The sequence below is a fragment of the Sinocyclocheilus anshuiensis genome, unplaced genomic scaffold (assembly GCF_001515605.1).
Source record: "Sinocyclocheilus anshuiensis isolate Anshui unplaced genomic scaffold, SAMN03320099.WGS_v1.1 scaffold479, whole genome shotgun sequence".
NCBI lineage: Eukaryota > Metazoa > Chordata > Actinopteri > Cypriniformes > Cyprinidae > Sinocyclocheilus > Sinocyclocheilus anshuiensis.
The window spans coordinates 617,823-624,566 of NW_015551042.1; positions in this window are offsets into that span (position 1 = coordinate 617,823).

Genomic DNA, 6,744 nt, shown 5'->3' on the forward strand with positions numbered 1-6,744 from the left:
GCATCTGAATAGCATCTTTGCAGGTTTTCTTCTGCCAGTCACTAAATGAGTATTAAATCGTCCTGTGAGAGGAAGGAGATATTATTCAGTGTCGTCATAATGAGCATCAGTTCACAATAGAGCTGAAGTCAAGAAGAGCGAAATCATGGAGATGCTCCACCTGAAGCCTCTCGAGAACGACACGCGTAATCGCTGCTCAATCATCAGGCTTTCATATTGAAATATCGTCTTAGAGAATGACAAAAAACACATCATGAGAAGATGCTGGGTGAAAAGTCATTTAGTTTCTCTAAAACGCTCAAATTTGTGTGTCGAGTGCCATGAGACATGAATGATGTGAATCTAAAGGGAGAGCGGGGCATGTTGTCACAGGTAAAGATTTCTCAGGATGGCTTTATTTATGAGGGTGAGTTTCTGTATAAGCTCAAACAAAAATCTTCTCATGTTCAGCCTCACAGCTTCTCTGACTGTGAATGACAATTAAAACATTAAATTTGAGTGCAAGACAGAATTTAAAGTCAGTATCCATCAGAGAGCATGAGAGATTCTGCTGGGTTTCATTGACAAGTAAATGTTTTTATTTGTCCATTTTTATTCAAATGTCAGGTTAGTGTGATACTTATGTAATGCCAAACACTTAATTTACCAGTAATCAGTAGTGTTATGTTACTGTAGCTCAACCAGCACTAGTACTAGTGATGATAGTAATGATAGTGATTTTGCAAATGTAGTTTCAATAAAAAATACCTATATAATTATGGACATACAGTGGAGTCAATAATGCATCATTTTTCTTTCATTACAAATCATATTATCATCATAAACTGACTAGGAAGTTGAATTGAAATGTGAGTTGAACAATTGAACAATTTTACATGAACAAAAGCAGATAATTATGATCTCCAAAATGATTTGAGATGTTAAAAAAAGCATCAAGAACATATGAACAAAAAGTCTCTTGATCAATTAAACTCATTTACTTACATTTGATTAGTTAAATAATTATTATTTTTTTTGACAGATTCTTAATCATTTTACTTAACATTTATTTATTTTCAAATTTTGGTTATAATTTTTAATATATACATTTTAATATATTGTTATACTTATATATTTTTAATATATTATTTATTATGTTTTATTGTATAGAAATATAGAAATTATTAGTTTAATGTATTATAAAACACGCCAAAAATACATTAATTTATTACAAATAAATAAATACAATAAAATAAAATAAAAAAATGCTTAGTATTTTTGTTGTGTTTTCCAGTACAAATATCAAAACATTATTTAATCAAGATACATTGAGTCAAAATTGAGCAAAATGAGTCAAAATCCAATCAAAATTAAGTGTGTTTATATATATATATATATAAAAAATTTAAATTTAATATAATATAAAAAAATATCGGACGATGGCATCATAAAAGCTAAGGAAACTGGCAAAACAAGATTGTTTTTATAAACTGGCAGATTTTCAGTTTTTAAATGTTTATTTATTTATTGTTTGTTTGTTTATGTATCTTGGATTAAAATGTTTAGATTTTTGTACTAGAAAAATACAAGACAAAAATACTAAGAAACCCATTTTTGCCGTGTTTATGACCCATGCATTTTTAGAATGAATAAATAAGTCATCCTTCACACATCATGTGGTTGTGGTTGATGGAAAGACTTTTAACCCATTTTTGTTTCTTTTTCTCAAGCTTCACGAAGCTTCATCGATTCACGCTCTTGAAGAGCGACCGAAGCTCCGCCAGAGTCTGGACTCTTCTGAGATGGATGGCTTTGGATGTGTTTATACAGTGTTTTATACGAACACACGCCACGTGTTCATCGCACAGGCTGAAATATGAGCTCAATATCTGCTTCACATTCAGATCAATTTAACAAGCCTTCGCACACTCGTCCAGTGACTTTTAAGAAGAAATAATCGCATTTGGCCCTCAGCGAGATGAATCGTTTCATAACACAGATTGGGTTTGGAGTCCATTTGTGGCTGTGAGTGTTAGTGAACACTGAGGGTGAACGTCATTAATGAAGCACTTTTAACCGTGTTAATAGTTTGATAATGAGGCTCAGTGACTCGCCGCGTCCATTAAACTTAATGGAATAAAACAAGAAGCTGTGAAACGCACTCGAGACGTCTTCGTGGTTTAATATCAGGCCTGTAGGACTCAAACACGAGTCAGAACTAGACATCACTGAAATATAGAAATGTTATTTTGCATTAAACCTCATATAGAGGAATCACTTAAAGGGATAGTTCACCCAAAAATGAAAATGTGATGTTTATCTGCTTACCCCCAGGGCATCCAAGATGTAGGTGACTTTGTTTCTTCAGTAGAACACAAACTGAGATTTTTAACTCATCAGAGGAAAAAAAGAATATAAGTTTCTTGCACAGAGCGATCGTTTCGTGTCTTAAGACCTCAGTGTATCGTCACGAGCCGCAGGGTTTAATTTGGTTTTGTCTGTGTATGTTTTTTTGACTCTCAAAGACGTGATCCCCATCCACTTCCATTATATGACTGACAGACTGCAACAGTTTGAGTTAAAAATCTTCGTTTGTGTTCTACTGAAGAAACAAAGTCACCTACATCTTGGATGCCCTGGGGGTAAGCAGATAAACATCACATTTTCATTTTTGGGTGAACTATCCCTTTAAATCAGATGCATTTTAAAGGTGTTATGCAGCTGTCAAGGTTTTTCACTCCTGCTCATGTTGCTGTCGGTCTCAGATTCTCTCATGATTGTTTTGTTTTCTAAATGCTCGTCTGAACTCATTTATACAGAAGGAAGCACTTTTAATATGTGCTGAATTAATATTCAGGTGAATCTCGTGAAAGGATGAGACTTTTAATGGCTTCAAAACAAGCGTCTAGCACAGTGATGAGAATGAGACTGAGCTTTTTCCTCCACACAAACATCTTAAAAACTTCAGACTTCACTTTCTTTATGTTTAATATTTATCATTTAATTCTTCGGATTTTGGGGTGAAATGGACAGTTTCTTCATGAGATTCTCACATTCTGTCTTTCCTAACTGTTTGTCGTCAGTTCTGTTGTTGCTTTCTCACAACAAAGTATTCAATTTCAGCTCAATCTGAACATCAGAGAGACTTAGCAACATCTACAGATTAATCCTTAATTTACAGTAAAAAAATGTATATTTTATTAACTGAAATAATGCTCGTACATCACAATTACTATTTTGTTTTACCTTTATAATAAACAGACATCCACTTTAGGAATGATAAAACCATGAATCAAAGTTCATCAGAAGTAGTTTTTCCACAAGCTGAAGTAAATACTAATATATGTACGTTGCACAATATCAAACACAAAACACCATCATGGTAACACACATGATACTAAAGTAATGAAACAAGCAGCTTAATATGTAACCTAAGTCCCTAATGTACATAACTGATGAGGAACAAACTAAGATGAAACAGTTATTTCCATGAAAAACCATCAGACAGAAAACTGCTGCTGTGTTCTATTCATGACGTATTGACACAAATTTCAAATGATTTTCAACGGTCGCTTTGTCGACTCCAGTGTTAAGTCCCTAATGTACATAACTGATGAGGAACAAACTAAGATGAAACAGTTATTTCCATGAAAAACCATCAGACAGAAAACTGCTGCTGTGTTCTATTCATGACGTATTGACACAAATTTCAAATGATTTTTAGCGGTCGCTTTGTCGCGTCCAGTGTACTAGACAGACTTTAGCTGTTGCGGCGCAGACCCGGTGTTACTCACCTATCGAGAAGAAACAAAGCAACCTCGGCGTCCGATCGCAGGCCTTCCGCTCCTTGAGTTCTCTCCAGCGCTGGAAAGCTGATCTGATATTTACACGGGTCCTGCTTATTGCCTTAAGCCTTTGTTTTTTCCGCAGACGTTTTCCTCTTTAGTTTTTTATCCGCCATCTCTATCTTTCGGTTGCTCGGCTCGCTAATGTCCGTCCTGTGCACTGAACTTTCTCTCCTCCACATCATGAGTAGACACGCCCCTTACTGCTGATTGGCTACAAGCTTGTTTTGCTATTCGGCCCGAATCAGTTTTCTAAAGCGTTTTTGAAAAATCGCTTACCCCACCTTTAATAGCAATATATCGCTATTAGTTTTTAATGAACATTCGTTTAATACTTTATGACTTTTCACTGTTAAAATAAATAAATAAATAAAGATACTCTAAATAATATAAAATAAAATAAAATAAAAATATTTTTTTCAGTATTTTTGTCTTGTTTTCCTGTACAAATATCTAAATATACTTAAATCAAGATGCGTTTACTTCAAATGCAAAATGATTTAAGATATTAAGTCTTGTTTTCAGGGAGAAATTGAGCAAAATTAAGCAAGTTTATCCTTAAAACAAGCAAAATACTCTGCCAATGGGGTAAGCAAAATAATCTTATTTCAAACAGAAAACTAGATTATTTTGCTCACCCCATTGGCAGATTATTTTGCTTGTTTCAAGCAAAAACTCACTGAATTTTGACTTGTTTTTTCTGAAAACAAGACAATAATTTTTACTTGTCTAGAAAATCCTTCTTGATTTAAGAATTTTTTTGATATTTTGGCTGGAAACAAGACAAAAAATCTAAGCTAGAAAAGCATTTTTTGCAGTGTGCTATAGTAAAGTATAGTAAATACTATAGTGTTTTTGAACTTTACTATAGTAAAGTACTTGAATTAATTTGTTGTGGTAATTCTATAGTTGCTGTGGTAATAGTACAACTATAGTAGTATAAACAAATGACTTTACCCAATACTGTGCTAGGTTTTCTACAACTATAGGGTATATTATACTACAATACACTACAGTTCACTGTAGTACAAGTACAAGTATGCTACAGTATTTATTACAGTTTATCAGTTCCCTATAGTTAATGCTACAGTATGCTGTAGCATTCATTAACAAAGTGTTGTAAATACTATAATATATAATACACTTTGCTATAGTATGGTTCAAAAACATTTACTATAAATTACTATAGTATTTTTTCATGTGGGAGTATATTACTGTAAAATTATATAAAATGTCCCATTACAGTTTTTCACTGTATATAGTCGAGAATTAATCACTAAACAATGCACAGGTTTTTACCGTAGCCTTTTTACAGTTCTTTACCATTACAGTTGTGATTATTTATTTACAGTATAGCTCTGAATGTTCAAACACTACTCATATTTTCTTCAGAAAATGTCAAATATCAGCTAAAGAAAAGAAAAGCAAAGAAAACCCATGAAACAGTGCAATGAAGTGCAAAATTAATAAAACACCTGTTAAAAAAAGAAAAGAAACTTCATACAAAATCTAATTTCTTCAAATGAACAGTACATTGTGCACTATTGTTACAGATTATTTTTTTTTACAGTAGTTTCTTTATTCTGCTTTGTGTGTTTGTAGCCTGTGAACACAACTCAATGTGTGACCATTTGAAAAAGAAAATGTGTGTTTGTGTTTGAAAGAGAAAGACTTGGATCTATCAGAGCAGATGGTGAACATCATCGAGGCCTTGAGGACTGGACGTCTGTGTCTGTCTCTTTCTGATCGTCCTGCTGCACAGAAACGCTCGTTTTCATCCGAAGCCCTCTGAAAAAGCTCAGGTTTGTGTCTCAAACGGTTTCATGTTAAAGCTTTTGTTCAAACACACACATCTCTGTATGTTCCAGTGTCTCCAGCAAAATCAAACCCATCAGATGCTCATAAATCACTCCGTTAAACAGAACGTGAAGCTGCTTGTCTGTACAAACTCAGATGCTGCGAATGAAACGACCGTCAATACATTATTTATCTGTTCAACGCAAAACACGATGAATGCATTCATATCTGACAGAGCTATTGATCTGAAAGCCAAAGCCATATTATGTGGTGTCAAATCTCAAAACATCAGAACATGAAACAACCGTCCACCAGAGAATCGTCTGATCCGGCTAATGAAAAAGAGCTGAATACTTTCTCAAACACTCGTATTAAGCTATCTGATTCAATTTTGAGTTCCAGTAAACATATATAGGCTGTAGACCCGGTTTGATGTCTAAAGTGTCCCATAAAGAAAAAGGCAAGTGGGAAATGGATGGCAGCTTTTAGTTCGATTTCTTGGAAGGGAGTTTGAGACGGAGTTTCGCACAGCTGCAGATTTTAAGGACCAATTCTCCACATATTACTAGCATATTGGCTGTTTACATAGCACATATTAATGCCTTATTCTGCATGACCATATTTTAGATCCATAAATCCAACCCCATACCTAAACTTAACAACTTCCTTATAATTAATATGCAGCAAAATAGGAGTTTATTGAGGCAAAAGTTGTAGTTAAAAGTTAGTGAGAATTGGTTCTTAAAATAAAGTGTGACCTTAATTACAATATTATAGTATTCATTCATATTTTGAATAACTGTTATTTTTATATATTTTACTTTTAATTTAAGTTTAATTTTCAGTGATTTTGTTGTTTTTGTAATTGTTGTAGTTGTAATTGTTTGTAATTGTATTAGTTTATATATATATATATATATATATATATATTTCACTACATCTTAAATTTATTTTTATTTCAGTTTTAGTAATTTTAGTACTTAAACTTATTTCAGTTAACTGCCAAGGCAACATTTCCAATTGTCATTAAAAAAATTTTTATCTAATATTTATATTTTTATATAAATATAAATATTTATAAACTAAGTTTGAGTAATTTTGTTATGTTTTTGTCATATATTTT